This window comes from Lacerta agilis, chromosome 15 (genome assembly GCF_009819535.1).
Source record: "Lacerta agilis isolate rLacAgi1 chromosome 15, rLacAgi1.pri, whole genome shotgun sequence".
NCBI lineage: Eukaryota > Metazoa > Chordata > Lepidosauria > Squamata > Lacertidae > Lacerta > Lacerta agilis.
The window spans coordinates 17,269,570-17,288,418 of NC_046326.1; the positions used below are offsets into that span (position 1 = coordinate 17,269,570).

The 18,849-nt window shown below is 46.0% G+C and overlaps 1 protein-coding gene across 2 annotated transcripts in view; it reads left to right on the forward strand.

Annotated features, from left to right (window-relative positions):
* ZBTB16 (zinc finger and BTB domain containing 16) overlaps positions 1-18,849 on the forward strand; it is a 177,570-nt gene that overhangs the window by 23,470 nt on the left and 135,251 nt on the right. The window lies entirely within an intron of this gene.

Here is an 18,849-nt window from a genome sequence, read left to right on the forward strand (position 1 = left end):
AGTTGTATGCTGAGGTTATTATGCAAATAGAATACTGTAGAATTATGGGCCTAAAGATACACAGAAATAACAAAGCTCAAAAGTAGACAAATTTATCCTTCCCTAGCTTGGAGAGAGGAACCACCTAAGTTTCATGTTGGGTAATTGAAGGATTCTGCCACTCCTTGGGTGCAGGATTTTGAAAAAAATAAACAGCAGAATTGGGTTTTGGGTCTCAGGCATTCCATTTTCTTGAATGCCATCCCTAGAACATGCAAAGCGCTAAAGAGGAAAACAGTGCCTCTGAGCATGAAGAAAGTGCATTTCCCCCTTGGTGTTGCTTTTCAGATAAGACATGGTTTCTCTTCCATCTTGATTTTATGTGAAAATCTGGCCAACCCGCACCCTGTGCAACTGCACTGCCCACCCCCACCACATCACAATGGTAGAAAAATACTTCACAGTGGCTTGTGAAACACCCCAAAGCAGGCTCCATGCAGGTAAGGAAAGCCACAAAGCAAAATCCAGTGACAAGCTCCATGCATGACGAAGCTTTCAGATTGAATGCAAACTTCGACGTGATATTAGTGACACTACATTGTAACCTCAAACGTGTCATTTGGGAAGTTGTCAGATTAGGGATGGGTGAATGTGCCAATTTCAGTTTCCCTCTATGTCTCATTTTTCCACATATAAGTTCAGCTCTGTACATTTCCACACTCATTTGCCGCCCTTTTGGTTGAATTCATCCTAGTATTTCTTCGGATGCAATTCTGCCTCATATATACATGGGGGGGGGGGGCGAGAGAGTTCTTTTTTTGTATATGCAGTGCATTTTCCCGTGCTATTTCTCTGATATACACATTTTTGTAGGCATCAATGGACTGGGGAACTGCGTTGCAAAATTCGGGGTGGTTGAGTTTTGGTTTTTAGTCATTTAGCAAAGTGTGAATTCGGTGGGTTTGCCTAGAAATGTAAACTGAATTGCATTTCTCCCTCGTCGTCCCTCTGCCAGATGCTTCTCTTCCACACTGAAAACCCGATTCCCTCCTCATCCTAGTTGGGGTGGCTCCCCCCCCTTACTCTCTGAGGTGTCTCTGAAGGGGGCCTTTGTCTGGAGGCCCCTCTGTTACAGTAGGCCGGAGGCAGAGGGGTCAGGGCAGGATACAATGGCCAGGTCAGGAAGGCCTCATTTATTTACAGTAGCCCCTTTCATTGGCCCATAGAAATGGGACTCCCGAGTGGCCATCTTGAAAGGCTACTGTCTCTGTTCAGTCAGGCCTTCCCAGGCCAGAGAGGACAGGGCACAAAGGTTGGGGAGGGTAGGAGGGTGATGGGGAGGGGTGTGTGTGTAGAAATGACACAGATTGCTGGAGACTTTATTGTCAGTCACAGCCAGGCTCGATGGAGAAAAGGGAATGATGGTGTGAGACTTTGTGTGTGTGTGTGCATGCACACGCAAAAGTTTTAGGTTTGTTTAAACCTTGCCTACTGGCCTCCCTGTGTTTAATTTATGTTCCTGAGATTATTGTAGAGGTTAGGAGGCAAACTCACCCCTGCCTTTTAAATGATCCGAGTCAGAGTTTCACACCATCACTGGGCTGGTGGAAGGTTGTATTTGGCTCCAGCTTGCACATTCTGAAACCAGTTATTGGTGGGGCCCAAAAATGTTCTCCTCCTCCCTCCATTCACACACACTCTGTCACACAGATTTTCTCCTTCTTCTCCAAGGCCCGCTCTCTCTCTTTCCTAACATGATCGCCGTGCGTTTCATGATAACCAGAATCAATGCACGTGGCTCGTTGCTGTGTCGAGCAATTAATTTCAGCAGAAGGGCCAGTAAGGGTACCTGGCCATTAAGAGTTGTGGCAATGGCCGTCACGGAGCATGTGGGTTCTCAAGAAAGGAAGCCAACTCATAAGCAATGGTTTGCAGAGAGCAGCCTGGCACTCCCTGGATGTTTTGGACTACAACTCCCATTAGCCCCAGGATCATATGGCTGGGTGGACTAGGAAGCTTTACCCCAAAACATCTGGAGGGCACAAGGCACCTTGTGGGAGGAAATGAGGCACCCAGTGCAGCTTAGTTACTTTACATTATAGAAGCAAAGAGGAAGGAGGTGCTGGTTGCTGTCCCTCGCTAGTTTTTACTGGTGGCTAAGTATCATCAATCTTAGAAGTAAGGTTGGGCAAACCTGTCAATTTCAGTTTCTCTCAGTTTCTCATTTTCCTAATCTTATTCACCACGTTTCTGAAGCAATGGCAGTTTTTTTATATATATATAAGGAAAATCCTTACCCAAAATTCTCCACAATTCTGGCACCCATTTCTCATAATATACACAGGTTCCTGCCCCACACCCCCACCATCGGGAGGAGAGTTGAGGTTCTCCCTTTCCCTCTCCCATCGTGCTTTGGATATTGCACACTACTTCCAACAGGCGATGCACAAGTGGTGTTGTGACAGAGGAAGTATGGAAAGTAGGAATTTGCATCTCTCTTCAACAGTGAGACGTGTGAATTCCAAGTGCATGGGGAAAGTGTACATTTCACTGCGGGAGAGAGGTGCAAATTGTCCTCTTTGCCCATTAGACTGCAGACACGAGAACAGGATGCACAAACCTTTCATCTGGTAACATCTCTCTTCTTTGCATGCCTGAACTTTCACTGGTGTCCCAGATGACAGCCATTTGCTCTCGTCCATTTGTGTGAGCAGTTGCAACTCTTTTTCTGGGTGGGAGGGAAGTAAAGCGTTGCAGTTCTTGTAGAAAAGGTGACACCTGCCCTCCACCCCCTTGATGCTTGGTGTCTCATGGCCTTCGGGTCCAGAGAGCAGCATATCTTTGGTAGCACAGCCCCTGGATGCATTGTGGCCAGGACCAGCACTAGGGCTTCTTGCACCCTAGGTGAACCACCTTCTCCCACCCCCCCACCCCCGCCAAAGCCTGCTTTAGCAGGAGGTGGGGGTGGTGGAGAGGCAAGCAGCAGTTTCTCTGCTGTAGCAGAGAAGCTGCTACTTGCCCGCCCCGCCACCCGCCCCACAAACACCTGGCTGTCCGTGGGGGTGAGGGGAGGCCGCCGGCGGGGCCGCGCGGCTCCCCCCGCTCACTGCGTGAAGACAGGGCTGGGTGGCCGGCTCGCAGCCCACCCGGAAGCAGCATGGGCGGAAGTGGCTGTGCCGCTGCCGAGCGCCCGCCCGCCCACCCACCCGTGGGGGCGGGTTGGGGAGGGGACGCCCAGTATGCCGACGGGCTCGCGGGGTGCCCCTGGGGGGGCCGGTGCCCTGGTGCATAGCGCCACCAGCCCCAATGGACGAGACGGGGCTGACTAGCCCGTCCCGCCCAAGCCTGGCCAGCGCCCCCTCCATTTTGGCGCCCTAGGCAATTGCCTAGTTCGCCTAAATGGACGCGCTGGCCCTGGTTGTGGCCAGAGTGGTCCATGCAGAATGCAAGTCCTTACACACCCACATGAACACACAGCCCATTGTGATGACTGGCATATTTGATAGGGTTGTCAGAAATGGATAAAATGCTTTCTGTACAAAATAAATCCACTGGTTTTTGCAAATGAAGTTTCTAAGAATCTCCACAGATGGAGGCAGAGGTGTCATGGACCCAAGGAGTTCCTTCTGGGGAGGACGTGGGGGCGCAGAGAATTTGGGCTTGACCTTTTTCTGGCAACTGTTCCGAATGCACAATTCTCAGCTAGGGCTGTGTTGGGTCTTTTTCTAGTTTATTGGCAAGCCTGATGCTCTGTAGTCATTAAGGGCAGATGGATCTGTCCATTTTGGCTTCCTCTTCCTTCTGTGTTCTGTTTGTTACATTGCTGCATCAGTTTCTGGTGTGTGTGTGAGAGAGATTTAGAACGTAATAATAATACTACAGTGGAACCTTGGTTGTTGAACGTAATCCATTCCGGAAGACCGTTTGACTTCTGAAACATTCAGCAACCGAGCCGCAGAGGGCTGTTAGCAATTTCAGTGGTGAAAATTGAGAAACGTGCCTTGGAAGCCGTTCGACTTCCAAAGCGCATTCAAAATCGGAAGCAATTGCTTCCAGGTTTTCGGCATTCGGGTTCTGAAACATTCAGCTTCCAAGATGCTCAAAAACCGAGGTTCCCCTGTAATGACATAAGAGGAGCTCTGCTGCATCAGTCTAACAGCCCATCTAGTCCCGCATCCTGTTCTCACAGTGGCCAACCAGATGTCTGTGGGGAACCCCCAAACAGGCTCTGAGCCCAGGAGCATTCTCCCCTCCTGCCTTGTCTTCCATGAATTTGTCTAATTCACTTTTGAAGTCATCTTGGTGGGTGGCCGTCCCTGACTCCTGCAAGTGCAAGTTCCATTTATGTGCTGTGTGGAGAAATACGTTCTTTTCTCTGTCCTGAATCTTCCAACATTCAGCTTCCTTGGTTGCCCATGAGTTCTACCATGTACTTGTTGTTGTTGTTGTTCAGTCGTTCAGTCATGTCCGACTCTTCATGAGCCCATGGACCAGAGCACGGCAGGCACGCCTATCCTTCACTGCCTCTCGCAGTTTGGCCAAACTCATGTTAGTAGCTTCGAGAACACTGTCCAACCATCTCATCTTACATTCCAGGTTCCTATGCAATACTTTTCTTTACAGCATTGGACTTTCCTTTCACTTCCAGGCATATCCGCAACTGAGCGACCTTTCGGTTTTGGCCCAGCCGCTTCATCAGCTCTGAATCTACTTGTACTTGTCCTCCGCTCTTCCCCAGTAGCATATCTTTTTTATATGCCTGTTGTCTTTGTCCATGGAGTTTTCTTGGCAGGGATACTGGAGTGGCTTGCCAGTTCCTCCTCCAGGTGGATCACGTTTGGTCCAAACTCTCCACTATGACCTGTCCATCTTGACCTGTCCATAGCTTCCCTGAGTAATTCAAGCCCCTTCACCACGACAAGGCAGTGATCCATGAAGGGGTCTACCATGTACACCTTTCCTTAAATACTGTAAATTCCTTTTTCTCTGTATGACCATCATAGCTGAGGCTGATGGGAGTTGGCACCTGGAGGCACTGGCGGAGGAACAGGGGGGTGGGGCAGGGGGAGCGCAACACAACTGGCACCATCGGGGAAGGGGGTACCATTGCGGCCACCCCCATGGACATGCGCTGCACCCCCCACCGCGGCAGGTGCCACACCCCCGCGGGCAGCACACCACGCCCCCGGGACGCATACCAGCCACGCCACCCCCTGCTCTCCGCCCATGGTGCCAGAGCATGCAGCTTTGCCACTGCCCGGAAGGATCACTCACCATGATCAACTCCCACCCAGAAACCTATGTCCCCACTGTGGAAGGACATGTGGATCCAGCAGTGAATTTTTTTTTCTACACTTAGCCTCTTTCCTTATAGATACAGGTGTGGTTATTAATTTACTGTGGGTGATGTCCAACTACCGGTAAGTCATACTCAAAACAGACCTGCTGAAATCAATGGATTTAAATTTATTAATTTTGGTGGGCCTATTCTGAATATGACTAATGATGGATATTGCCATATATATATATATATATATATATATATATATATATATATATACATACATACATACATATATTTATCCCACTTTTCAGAAAATTGTTGTCTCCCAAAGTGGCTCATACCAATAGGCCTTGCCTTCCGGATTACAAACTAAAAAGACAAGACACACAAGGGAAGGGGCGTAGAGGGAGATAGTATTAGATGAGGGTGCTCAGTTCTTCAAGGCCAGAAGGAATTGGTAAGCTCTTTTCAGGCGTTTATATCCACTTCGGGCCAAGCTAATCTTCCTTCGCTGGTGCACTTGCTTTAATAGACAGGTGGCATCACGCAGTTCAGAAAAAGTGCAAATTTCTAAGGATAGGTACATTCAGCATCATGCATTGGTTCAGGGTTATGTGAACTAGGTAGATTTTGCATTAAAATGGGAACCAAGTGAATTCCTCGCCCCCTTCAAATCCCTGGTAGCCAACGAGTTTAGTTTCTTCCACTTTTAACTTTTATTTGCTTTAAAGGAAAATGCCATTTGTTAAGATCCATATTGCTGGATCGGGTCCACCCAATCTAGCGTCCTGTTTGTGGTGGTGGTCTGTCTTATTCCTCTGGGAAGTTTAGAAGCAGAACATGAAAGTTTCCAGCCTGTGAACATGGGTGGTGAGTTCACAGCTCCTTTTTCTGATCTCAGGAGGTGATGGGTGAAGCAGGGGAGATTTGGGGTGGTGGGGAGAGGGGTCTTCCTTCAGCATAAAGTCCTGATTCCACCCCCCCCCCAGCCTTCTGCTCCAAGATTGGGCAGCCTTAAAGAGATTGGTGAGCTTAAACAGGGCAGGACTGCCCAGCCACCCTCCTCGGCAGCCTGGTGCATTTTTCTCCGAAGCCTTGATAAGATTACCCAGCGCACGTGTGATTCCAAGGAAGCGGGCGCAGAGAATAATTTTCACTTAACAAATTACAGCCCTTACGAAAGAGCAGCTTTGAAATCCATTTAACTTTTCAGCATCCCATACCCCTTTAAGTGTTCTGAGCGCATTCGCGCTGATAGGTTACCTTTTTTCATTCCCCCGTAGGCTATAATTAGTGTCCCTTACATGGAATTGGCTTAGAATTGGATTTAAAGGAGATAAGAATCAAATTACCAGTATTTATCTTGTAAATTCCAGAAGATCTACTTAAGATGCTGTATGTATTAAAAGGGGGAGGGGGTTAAGGGTGTGTGTGTATGTGTGAAGTTTATGCTATGAAAATGTAAACTCTTAATGGCTTTGTACATCCATATAATAGTCTTAATATTATGCTATCATTATAAAGAAAAGCAGTTACTCCTTAATTCCTAAGAGCACTGTCTGTCTCTGTCCACGTTTGTGAAAATGAGGAGCCCCCCGGGATCCGGGGTTGCCCATCTGCCATTCCCAGAGTTCTGATGCTGGCTGCACTTGGTGAGTGCAGAGAAAATACACTCTGCACATCCTCAGAGGAACCCTCTTCCACCTCGACTCCTGCATTCCAGAACCCATTGACCTTTCCTGCACCTTGTTAATTGAAGTGTGTTTCTGGACCCCGAAAAAGGCCAGTAGCGGGGCAGATTTATTGAACGTGCAGCATCAAGACGCCCGAGAAGTAGACGGCTTGTTCCGTGTGGACACAATTCCTTTTTGTTTAAAGTTCACAATAAAAGCCACATAAACTGTGTTGCTCTCGTTTTTATTGGCAAAATAAATAATTTTCCTGGTTTTGAAGGCCCAGATGCCTGAAAGGCCATTTATCCTCTTTTAATCCGCGTGTACCTGGAGCTGCAGAAACGTTAACTTATTTCCCCCCCCCCTTTCCCCTTCAACCGGCATATTATGCTCAAACGTTGAGCGCGGCTGAGCCTTGTAACACTTTCGCCTCATAAAGGGCTTTGCTTGGTTAAAGCATTAATTTCCCCATTAAACTGTTCAGCAAGATTTACCATACGTTACGAATCATTTATTACTGCACGCTTCTGATGTTGAACTCCGGTGAACTCTGGCTCCGGTGAGCAGCTTCCAACAGTCCCCGCCGTTTTCCTCGCAGCCTAACACAAGTACTTTTGTAACGTCTGGGCCATCTCTGGCTGGCGTTTGGCTGACACTGCCGGGTCCGCAAGCTTTATTTTCCTAACCTGATGAATTGCCGTCTGTTTCCTTTTTATTATGATTATTCTTCATCTTCTCCCTCTCCGTCTCTGACTGGGTGAATGTGGTGCAGATGGTTGTGGTTTTAGGAGCCGAGGCAAAATGGCCAATGCTCTCAGGAATGTAGGGAGCTGCCTTACACCGAGTTGGATCCTTGGGTCCATCTAGCTCAGTATTGTCCACTCTGATTGGCAGCAGCTCCCCAGGGTTTCAGGCAGAGGCCTCTCACTGCTCTCCCCTCCCCCTCTGGGTGCTCTCATTTCTGTGCTTGCCTGTACCCTCTCTGTCTCCTGGGCTTAGAGTGGCTTATAGATGTTGGGGTTTTTAAAACAACAACAACCATGGGGTTCCCAATCTGAGGAAATCAAATGGCTTCCCAAATGGCTAGCAGTGGGGATAAAAGCAGCCATATAAAAATTTAAAAAACGGCATTGCAAATCTAGAAACTGTTTTTAAAAGTACTGTAATATTCCTAGGACTCGTCATTGTACCAGCCAGGCCAACCACTGAGACCTTCCAAAGAACCCATTTTCTATCTTCCATCTTTAGCAGGAAAATACATTGTGTGGGTTGCAAAGAGGGGGCCTTCTCTGTGGTGGCTCCCCGACTCTAGACTTGCCACCCTGAGGGAGATAGTGCCTGACACTAAGTTAAAAACCTGATTTTTTGCCCCAGTCATTTTAGATGGTGATCTTTTTAGCTGCTTGGATGTCTTTGTTCCTCTTGATTTTATTGTGTTGTATATTTTCGAAATTGTTAAATCTCTTTGGGGATGACTCTGAGAAGTCAGTTTTGGATGAAGGGTGGTTCACAGGTTTTGGGTTTTTGTTTAAAATAATAATAATAAATGCATAGCCAACCAGTCACAACCAACAAGCAGCATCCAAAGGACAGAATTTGTTTTTGTTTTTGATGAGTTGCTGTGTGCAGAGGCAGTCATCTGCTAAATGTGGCTTTGCCCCAGAGGTATTGCCAAGTTCCCTGTGTTAACCAGGGAGTGGATGGTGTTTCTGAAGATCTGCCCAGGACCAATGCAGGTAAATCCTCAGGTGCACATCTGGGAAGAGTCCTCTTCCTGCTTCAGCAGCAGCAGAGCTAACCATCAATGATGGATTTTTGGGATGAGGTGCTTTAGATTTGGATGGCATTTTTGGGGAGAAGTTGTTTGGCTTAGGACCAGAGGAAGGGGAGAAGAAGAGAATGGGCCATTGCAACAGCTGGGAGGAGAAAGGTGGGCCCAGTTTCCCTAGAACTAGGTAAAAAGGTAAAGGTAAAGGACCCCTGGATGGTTAAGTCCATTCAAAGGCGACTATGGGGTTGCAGCACTCATCTTGCTTTCAGGCCAAGGGAGCTGGCGCTTGTCCACAGACAGTTTTTTGCGTCATGTGGCGAGCATAACTAAAACGCTTCTGGCACAACGGAGCACAGTGATGGAAACCAGAGTGCACGAAAATGCCATTTACCTTCCTGCCGCAGCAGTATCTATTTATCTAATTGCACTGGTGTGCTTTCGAACTGCTAGGTTGGCAGAAGCTGGGACAGAGCAACGAGAGCTCACTCCATCGTGGGGATTTGAACCGCTGACCTCCTGATTGGCAAGCCCAAGAGGCTCAGTGGTTTAGACCACAGCACCACCCACGCTAAGAACTAAAGTGAGGGTCATAGGTGCATTTTCATCACTTGAGAAAGTCAGTACCAGCTGATGGCACCTGTGTGATGTTGGCCCATCTAAACTTTAAAAGCTCACATAGTTATTTTCTCTGCATAGATGCATACACTGTACTTAAGGGAAACCCAGCCAGATTGGCAGGGTACAAATAAATTATTATTATTATTATTATTATTATTATTATTATTATTATTATTATTTTGTTGGTTGTGTTTGTGTTAACTGGTTTTAATGTAAGTCACCTCGGGTCACCTTTTGTGAGGAAAGTGACAAACAAACAAAATTAATAATAATAATAATAATAATAATACACTTTATTGATTTGTGTTCCATCTTTCTGCATACAATAGCCTCAAGAGAGCTTCTATATCAGGGCAGCTAATACACTAAAAGGAGATTAGGACCATTTCACTTAGAGAAAAGGCGAGAGGTGACATAGTTGAAGTGTATGAAATTATGCATGGAAGAAGTGGAAAGAGGGAAGTTTTTCTCCCTCTCTCATAACACAAGAACTCGTTCTCATCCAATGAAGCTGAAGCTTGGGAGATTCAGGCAGGCAAAAGAGAAGGACTTCCTTACATAGCACATACAGTGGTAACTCGCAAGACGAATGCCTCACACAACGAAAAACTCACTAGACGAAAGGGTTTTGCGGTTTTTTAGGTGACTCGCAAGATGAATTTTTTATGGTCGTGCTTCGCAAGATGAAAACGTTTTGCGATTCCCCCCCCCATGCATTCCTATGGGAAACCGCGCTTCGCAAGACGAAATTTTCGCTTTACGAAACGACTCGCGGAACGAATTAATTTCGTCTTGCGAGGCCCCACTGTAGTTAAACTATGAAACTTGCTCTCCCAAGAAGCAGTGGCGGCCCCAGACTTGATGGCTTTAAAAGAGGACTGGACAAATTCAAAAGCTACTATCCTTGATGATTATGCTCTGCCTCCACAGTTGAGGAAAGAGTGCTTCTGAATTCCAGTTGCTGGAAACCACATGTTGCTTGCAGGTTTCCCAGTTGTGACATCTGGTTGGCCACTGTAAGAATAGGATGCTAGACCAGATGGGCCATTGGCCTGGTCCAGCAGGCCCTTCTTACGTCAGTGATGGCCAAACTTGGCCCTCCAGCTGTTTTGGGACTACAGCTCCCATCATCCCTAGCTAACAGGACCAGTAGTCAGGGATGATTGGAATTGCAGTCCCAAAACAGCTGGAGGGCCAAGTTTGGCTATCACTGTCTTACGTTCAAACGAAAACATAGCCATGACACAAAATTCACACTTCCCTGAATTTTGCAGTGCTGTTAGCCACTTTGGGCACAGCTGTTTGGGGAAAAGCCGCATATAAGTAAACTCAAATGACCAATCAATCAAGTAATGTGTACAAAGATGCACATACTAGTGCGTATAAAAAAATGCCCATATTGGTGAAAATGCATTATACACGCATACAGAAAATGCATTATATTAGGGGAAACCTTGCCAAAAAACATGTCTGTTGCATTTGAAATTGTGTATTATCAGGGTAATTTCATGCTAAAATGCTGCTGAATTTTAATGAGGATTTTTAAAAAAATGCAAACTTGATGTAGAAATGTGGAACACTGAATTTAAGAGTGAAAAACTGAGAGAAACTAAAAGGGATTGTTTTGCCCATCCCTGCATCTAAGTTGGAAAACATTTAACCACTGGTGAAAATGGGTGAAAATTGTTAAATGGCAGTGCCTGTTGTCTCCCATCCCTTTAGACATACAGTGTCAGCAACTAAGCTACACACTGGGCACCAGCTGAGCCTTTTCTCTCTCCCCCCCTTCAGTTTCTACAGTAAATATTTCAGGCCCCCTCCTCCTTGTTCTCTCTCCTCACAGTAAATTACATATTAAAGTAGCTTGGTAACTGAGCAGTGGTTGCCGTGTGATAAGGTTGAGGAAATCAATATGTTTGCCATGTGCCTGCTTGTTTATGACACTCGCCTCTGGAACGGTTGAGCAATGTTCTGTTTGTTAAGGCTACATTTCAGAAAGGCGCCCCCACCTCCTCCTAAAACAGAGTCGTGATCTTACCGGGAAAAGGTGCAACAGCTATTGATTTCTCTCCCTTCCTAAGTATGGCATTACGCTCTTTGAACACTGATGTCTTGGCGTCGGAGAAGTCTGTCTCTTCCTCCCACCCGCCACCTTGGAATAGAATGTGTAAACTATGAAATAACATGAGTGGCAAGATTTGACTATAAAGCGCAAGTCAAGCTGTCTGGAAAGATGACTGGCCAAAAATAGAGGGTCTGGTGGAGTCTTGCTTTATCTTTTTGAGTTCTCTCTCTCTCTCTCTCTCTCTCTCTCTGTCTGTCTTTCCTTTCCCATCCCTCTCTTGCTTTGATTTCCTTCGTTCCACACCTATAAACCTTTCGATTTCTCTTCCCAAGCAATCTTTTCATTCATTATAAGCCATTTTGAGGGAACGTGTTGCAATCTAATTATTAAGGGTGGTTGCGGTGAGGACACCTGCAAGTAGAGGGAGGGGGCACTGGTGGAAGACCAGGGCTCTCCCCCTCTAGTCGGAACTCACCAGAACTCAGTTCCGGCACCACTCAGGTGTGCACTTTTGCCATTATAAGAAAACAGGGGCAGCGTTCATGGTGAGTTCGGCATCTCTTTTTCTAGAAAAATAGCACTAGGTAAGACCACTGTTTGTTTTGCATGCCTTTTTCCACCAGAGTTGTTGGCTGCATGATAAAATGGCAGAAGAACTTGGAGGGTGTGGCTGCAGAGAAGACAATAAAACCAGCAGGACTGAATCCTGTCCACCAGTCCATTGCACTGTTTCCAAAAGGTGCTTCTGGAATATGTTACTTTTGTGTATGGAGAAACCATTGAGCCATTGATAAGAGAGAGGAGGATTCACAGTTCACTTTACAAGCCAAGCCAAAATTGTAGCCGATGGAACCCTGTGGAGTAGCAGCCCACCAGCCTTCACAACAAAAAGTATGGATGGAATGGTTTCTTCTTGCCCCAGGAACAAGCAGAAAGTTTCTGTGTACCTTTCCCAAAGCTATTTAAGATAACAGGCACCACTGTATCTTGTGCTAGTGTGTCTTGTGGGCTCATTTGCCTCCTGTGAGGGCATCCACAAGCACAGCTCACGATGAGACCACTAAATACACCCATCAAGCTGAGAGGTGAGCTGCAGCTGCAAGAGTTTTATTAAGGGAATCATCTCTGTGAGCATGTCCGGCACGGTGTTGTACAGGTTCTTTAGTCTCTCCCGCCATTGTATCTTCTCCTTCCTCTTTCCTCTGCTTTTGCATCCTTGCTTCTTTCCATATTGTTGGAAGGAAAACACCTTCTCTGTGGTGTGTTTGAATGCTTCACACACACCCCATTTATTTATTTATTTAAGCCAAAAAGTGAAAGCAAGAACTTGAATTGATGCTTTTGGCTCTGCTGAAATGCTGGGCATGTCTCTCAATAACCCAGGGCTGAAAGGTCTAACCCATCTGTGGAAAGCTCAGGAGTGCTTAATGAGTTGCACCCTGTAATTAACGAAATAGGCCTGACACATGGAGCCTAGAGAGGCACCAAAACACATTGGAAGGAGTCCGTTAAATCACAAATTGAAGTTGCTTTTCATTGTTCATTTACTTCCCTAATAGATCCTCTAGGTTGTTTTCCCTGCACAAGGATCTCCATACTACCTCTTGACTTTTTATAGGCAAAAAGTGGTGCCTATTATGAGAGGGTCAGTGGGTCTTGTGGTTAGCTGGGACATACCAAATTCAGATCCTTGTTGGATATTATGATCCTGCTCAACATGGACCCTGGATATGACCTCCTTAAAAGAAAAGGTGTACCACTACACAGTTATGGATTTGGAAGAACACATTAGAGTCCTAAGGCTGCCAGGAGGCTTTCTCTCCTGGGGTCTCCTCAGGAGGAGGGAGGCATGAGAGAAGAGTCAGCTGTAAATTATGACTTAGCTGATGGCCAGGAAGGGCTGGGGTTGGCAGTGAGGTCATAAGCCTCTCATTTGGTCCTGTGTTCTTAGTGCAAGGCAGCTCACTGGGTTATAGGAATTGTGTCCTATAATGAGCCAGATTCTTTGTCTATCGGGCTCAGTATTGTCTACACGGACTGACAGTGGGTCTTCAGGAATTCAGGCAGAGGTCTTGCCCATCCTTACCAGGAGATGCTGGAATTTGGATGTGGGACCTTCTGCATGCCAAGCCAATGCTCTACCACTGAGCTATGGTGCCACCCCATATTAACAGCTCCCTGTCAAGGGCCTTTGTCCAGCTCCTGCTTGAGTTCTCTGGCTTAGCTCCTGCTCCAGCATTTGGTACTGGTGAGGGGCACTTGCTTGGGTGTCCATCTCCTAGTTTTACCATGCTGGCTGGGCCTGGTGGGAGTTGCAGTCCAAAACATCTGGAATGCTCCAGGCTGACAAAGGCTGGTCTTCTCTGATTCAACTACAGCTGTGGTCTGACTCCGTATGTGGCAGCTTCACATGTTCATGTGTAACTGATGAAAGGTCACTCCAGAAATCCAAGATAAGAAAACATTGTATTTACCTCCCTTGAGATTTGGATAGGGACATACCATAAATCCAAATAAGATAAGCAAATGTAAGGAAGTCACGCTACCATTGGAGTGAGTCATCCTTTGAGGTCTTGGCTTTGCATTTTGTTCTCCAAGGATTTCCATTGGTGCTGGCAATTAAGTGCCAATCATTAACCCAGTTTGGAAGTTCTTGAGGCAGATCTCCTTGGCTTTAAATCAGGGGTTCAGTGATGTTGTTTGCATGCCCCTGATCTATGCATTGTCTGAGTCCTGAACATTGAGGATCACTGGAAGACCCATCCAAACCATGTTTAGCCTCTCCATGACTGCACATCACAGGACTGCAGATCATTTGGGCTGAAATGCAAGGGAAACCTTTTTGATTCTATAAAGAGTGAGAAGATCAGGCTGAAACTGGCAGATGTCCCACAGGAAGAGAGTTAAGTGGGACACAGCAGTGTAGGCTTGTATCTTTGGAGCATTAACTTATAATTAACTCCAGGCAGTCTGACCCTAGCATACTTCTCATTGACTTTGCCTTTTTATAATCTTAAGGATCAAGAGGTGAAGTAAAATCAAATTTAATGACTGTTAATATTGTTCTCCTGCCTCCTCTCTGGGAAAAAAGCACTATAAAATTAGACATCAAGAATGAGTGATCTTTTGGCCCACATATGAAGTTGGCAATCAAATAGCATGGTTTGCAAGAATTTTTGTGTGCGCGCGCAAAATTGTTGACCTCTTAACGAGATGAAGTCAGCAAGATAATAGTAATTATGAGCAGATTATTGAATGGCCAATCAATACTGAACTTTACCTCTTTCCTAAAGCAGAGGTCATGTTTTATTGGGTTAAGATAACAGGCACTCGTTTTCGCGCCCTTGTTAGAGGAGTTGAATACCTCTGATGGAATGTGGATTGGTGAGTGCCTATAGTATTTATTGACGTAGAGATAGGCTTCCATCTTCTTGTCATTACACAGATAATGAGAGAAAAATGAGCTTCCTGCTCCTTAAAGGATTGCTGCTGCATATCCCCATCAACTTGGATCGTCATTCCAACTGGAATGTCATATGACTTTCCTTGGTACGTCAGGTTGCAGTGTCAGTGATGGGATGCAATAAGCATAATTCTGCTGAGAACTTGAGGATTTACTTAGTGTCCCCTTAGTGGTGTGGGTGCTGCTGCAAGATGGTCTCTTTATAAAATTGAAATCCACAACTTTCTACAAAGGAAAATACTGGTCTGGGGAGGGAGCAGAGCATGAACTCAACCTACACCAACTTCTAATGTTATGGACTCATGCGGGAAGAAACCAAACTTCTACAATTTCTGTGCCAATAAAAGTAGTTACCTCTTCTGGCTCACCAGACTAAACTTATCTCTCTTTTTTGGCTGGGTTGTTTAGTGGATTGTGGATGCGATTTATATTGATCTCAGAAAAGCATTGAAGTAAAGCATATTTTGGTTAGCCAACTGGTTAAATGAAGGCTAGCAGATACTTAGGCAGACCTATAGGTTTTGGAAAACTGTCATATGGGATGCACCCCAAAACTGGATCAAAGTGTGCAAGCTAGGGTGGAAGTGTGCATAATAATGCATATATTGGGGAAAGTAACACATTGAAAGGCATTATATTAGGAGGAACTGCTTATGAATGGGCAAAAGATTCCTGCATTGCAGGGGGTTGGACCAGATGATCCTTGTGGTCCCTTCCTAATCTACATTTCTATAATTCTATTATTGTATTGTGTATAATTGCGTAAGAAAGTATGAAAAGCTCTTTGTGATAACTTTTTTTTTTCAAAAAAAAATTACAAATTGATTTGTAAATGTGATAAACTGAACTTTAGACTGGAAAAACAAGACACTGTGAGAAACTGAAATTGACTGATTCATCCATGCTGCAAAGAAATCCCACTGGGGGTGGAGTCACCATGTCACTTGTGACATCAGCCTTGGACTTTGGAGGGTTCAGTGCCTGATCAGGCAATAGAGCCTCTCACATGGTGTATGTTATCACCAGCCTCCCCTTGCTGCAATGTTTTCCCCCTCCGTCCTTCATATCAGACCTGTCATCTATCCATCCATCTACCCATATGAAACTGCCTTATAATAGGTTGGGCTGTTGGTGCTTCATTTGTAGTCCAGAACTCTAGACTAGCAGCCATTCTCTGGACTGTGAGGCCAAGGATTCTCCCATCACCCAGACCCTTTTAAGCACAGCTTCTGCGAATAATAGTAAAATAATACTGTTGTACATTGGTTCTCAAACAACTTGGAACCCAAACACTGCAAATCCAGGAGTAAGTGTTCCGGCTTGCGAACTTTTTTCGGAAGCCAAACGTGCTCCGTTTTGCGTGTTACACTTCCGATCTGAGTGCCACGCTTCCGTTTTGAGTGTTATGCTGAGGTCTGTCTGTTTTTGCTATTTATTTTGCATTTTTGTTTTTGCGGCTCTTTTGGGTTTTTGTTTTTTGTGTGTGTCACTGTGTGGAACCCAGTTCAGCTACTGATTGATTGATTGTGTGACTGCAGTACATTGTTTATTGCTTTCATTTTATGGATCAATGGTCTCACTAGATAGTAAAATTCACGTTAAATTGCTGTTTTAGGGGTTGTTTTTAAAAGTCTGGAATGGATTAATCCATTTGGCATTACTTTCTATGGGAAAGTGTGCCTTGGTTTTGGAACGCTTTGGTTTTGGAATGGACTTCCAGAACAGATTAAGTATATAAACTGTAATTTATTACTTATACTCTACCAGGAGTGCCAGCTTAAATAAAATACTTATTGGGGGACCCAGGTAAGCCCTGCCCCACATAATCAGTCACAAGACACAGCATACACACACGATTTGAATGGCAGTGCTCATCAACTGGGGGGGGGACAGCCCCCTCAAATATTTTTTGGGGAGGCGAAGGGACATTAGCCTCTAGGAGTTGGTTCCTATGTACCCCATCCATCTGACTGGGTTGCCCCATATATGCAGTGCTTTTTTCTGGGGGTACACAGGGGTACACATACCCCTAAATATTTTGTGAAACTTTGTCCATTTACTGTATTTATTTTTCCTGATTTGAACTATAAAATTGTGATTTTCTTGAGTCAAAATGAGAGAACCCCTAAACATCTTCTAAAAAAAAAACACTGTGTGTGTGTATGTGTGTACACACACACACACACACACACACACACACACACACACACACAATGAAACATCAGTCATTAAAAACTTCCCGATACAGGGCTGCCTTCAGATATGTGAGCTGAAGCTGGGAACTTCTGCATGGAAAGCAGCTGCTGTGCCAGTGAGACGTGGTCTCTCCCCTTGAGGAGCTTGTCAAATCAGGAGTCTTCAGATCTTTATCCCCCCCCCTCCCTTTCTATGGCACGGGAACCGATAGGAAGGGTCCTGACACCCCACCGCATCTTCTTCTGCTATGCCTTCAGATCACACTTCCCAGCCTTCCCCTCCAGATGTTTTCGACTCCAGCTCCCACTCTCCCAGCAATCCAGGTCATTTGGTGCTGATGGAAGTCCAAAACTGCTGTGCCCGTTGGAGCTGATCAGAGTTTTGTCCCATTGAAGCTGGAAGGCAACAGGTTGGGGAAGGTCCATATAGCTTACTGGGTCACACTTTCTTTCAAAAGCACCTTCTCACGCTGGTGGTGAGACACTTCCTGCACCAATTTGCCTGAAACTCCGCTTGACCTATTACAGAACTTGTGGAAAAGAGAGGGGTGGGTATCTGCTGATGTCACGGTTGGCTTTGCAGTGGAGAGAAAAACAGCTTGCGGGGCTTTGCAGTGACTCAGAGCAATGTGGGGGGAACCTTTCTGAAGGTGTGTGGGTTGGGGAAACCCTTTCAGCATTTTTTTTTTCACTTCTATTTCATTTCTGTTTCCATGCTGCCCTTTTATTAACTGCGTGAGGTGCTTTCTCGATGCGGTAGATGGACTCAGAGGTCTCAGTTAAAGGCATTACTGAAAGAGCAGCAGGGAAATCCTGCATAACAGAATTTCCTGGCTGCCAACCTTTCCTACTTCAGCTCACTTTGGGATCTAAAAAGAATGAGAGATTTCCCTCTTGTCATTTAGCCGGTTCTTCGGCCTCCCAGATATCTGTCCTTTGGCATTTACTGGTTCTTCTTCAGTCCCTCGCAGGAGTCTCGATTCCCTCTGTCGCCAGGTGTGTGCAAATTGACTCCTGTTCCAAATTATAAGGTTGCGCCCTCTTGGTAATATCTTAAAGATCACCAAAACGGGTAGAAAACTTGCTAATTAAAGGGGAAGGAAGTGCCAGGCTGCTCTATGCAACTTGTCACAGTGATTTGGGCTGAGCACATTTTCAAAAGCAGAAAGAGAATCGGCCGGGTGGCGGGGAGATGACACCAAAAGTGGTGACTGCATGTGCATTGTTGACTACTGAGAACAGGCAGCTGTTGAGGTTTTAGTCCAAAAAGCACAAAACCGAGACGTTTCTGCACTCTGCTGCTGAACTTCCACAAGGGAGGTTTGCAAAGGGTGCTAAAGAGCAGATCTGGCTCATGCCCGATAACTGGCAAATGTTGTTTGCCAGGCTTGCGGCCATGAGGACTAGCCACTGCTGCTGAGCTGTGCCTGGGCATGTGGGGCACATTATATGCATGTGTGTAGAAGCCCAAAGCACTCGAAGTGGGCCTCTCCACAGGTGGCACAGAACCCAGCGGGTGACACATTATTCAGTTTCTCTCTTGGCCGTGTATCACTGGAAGAGGATAATAACACACCATGCCTTTTACCACATGGCCAGGTGCCTTAGCTGAGAATAGAAGGGACTTAGCTCACTCATAGAGCACCTGCTTTGTAAACATGAGGGGCCCAGGTTGAACCCTCCCCCCAATAGCATCTCCAGGAGAGATCCCTCTCTTCCTGAAACCCTGGAGAGTCACTTCCAGGGAGAATAGACAGTGCTGAGTTAAATAGACCAGCTGACTCTTCAAGTGTCCCTATTT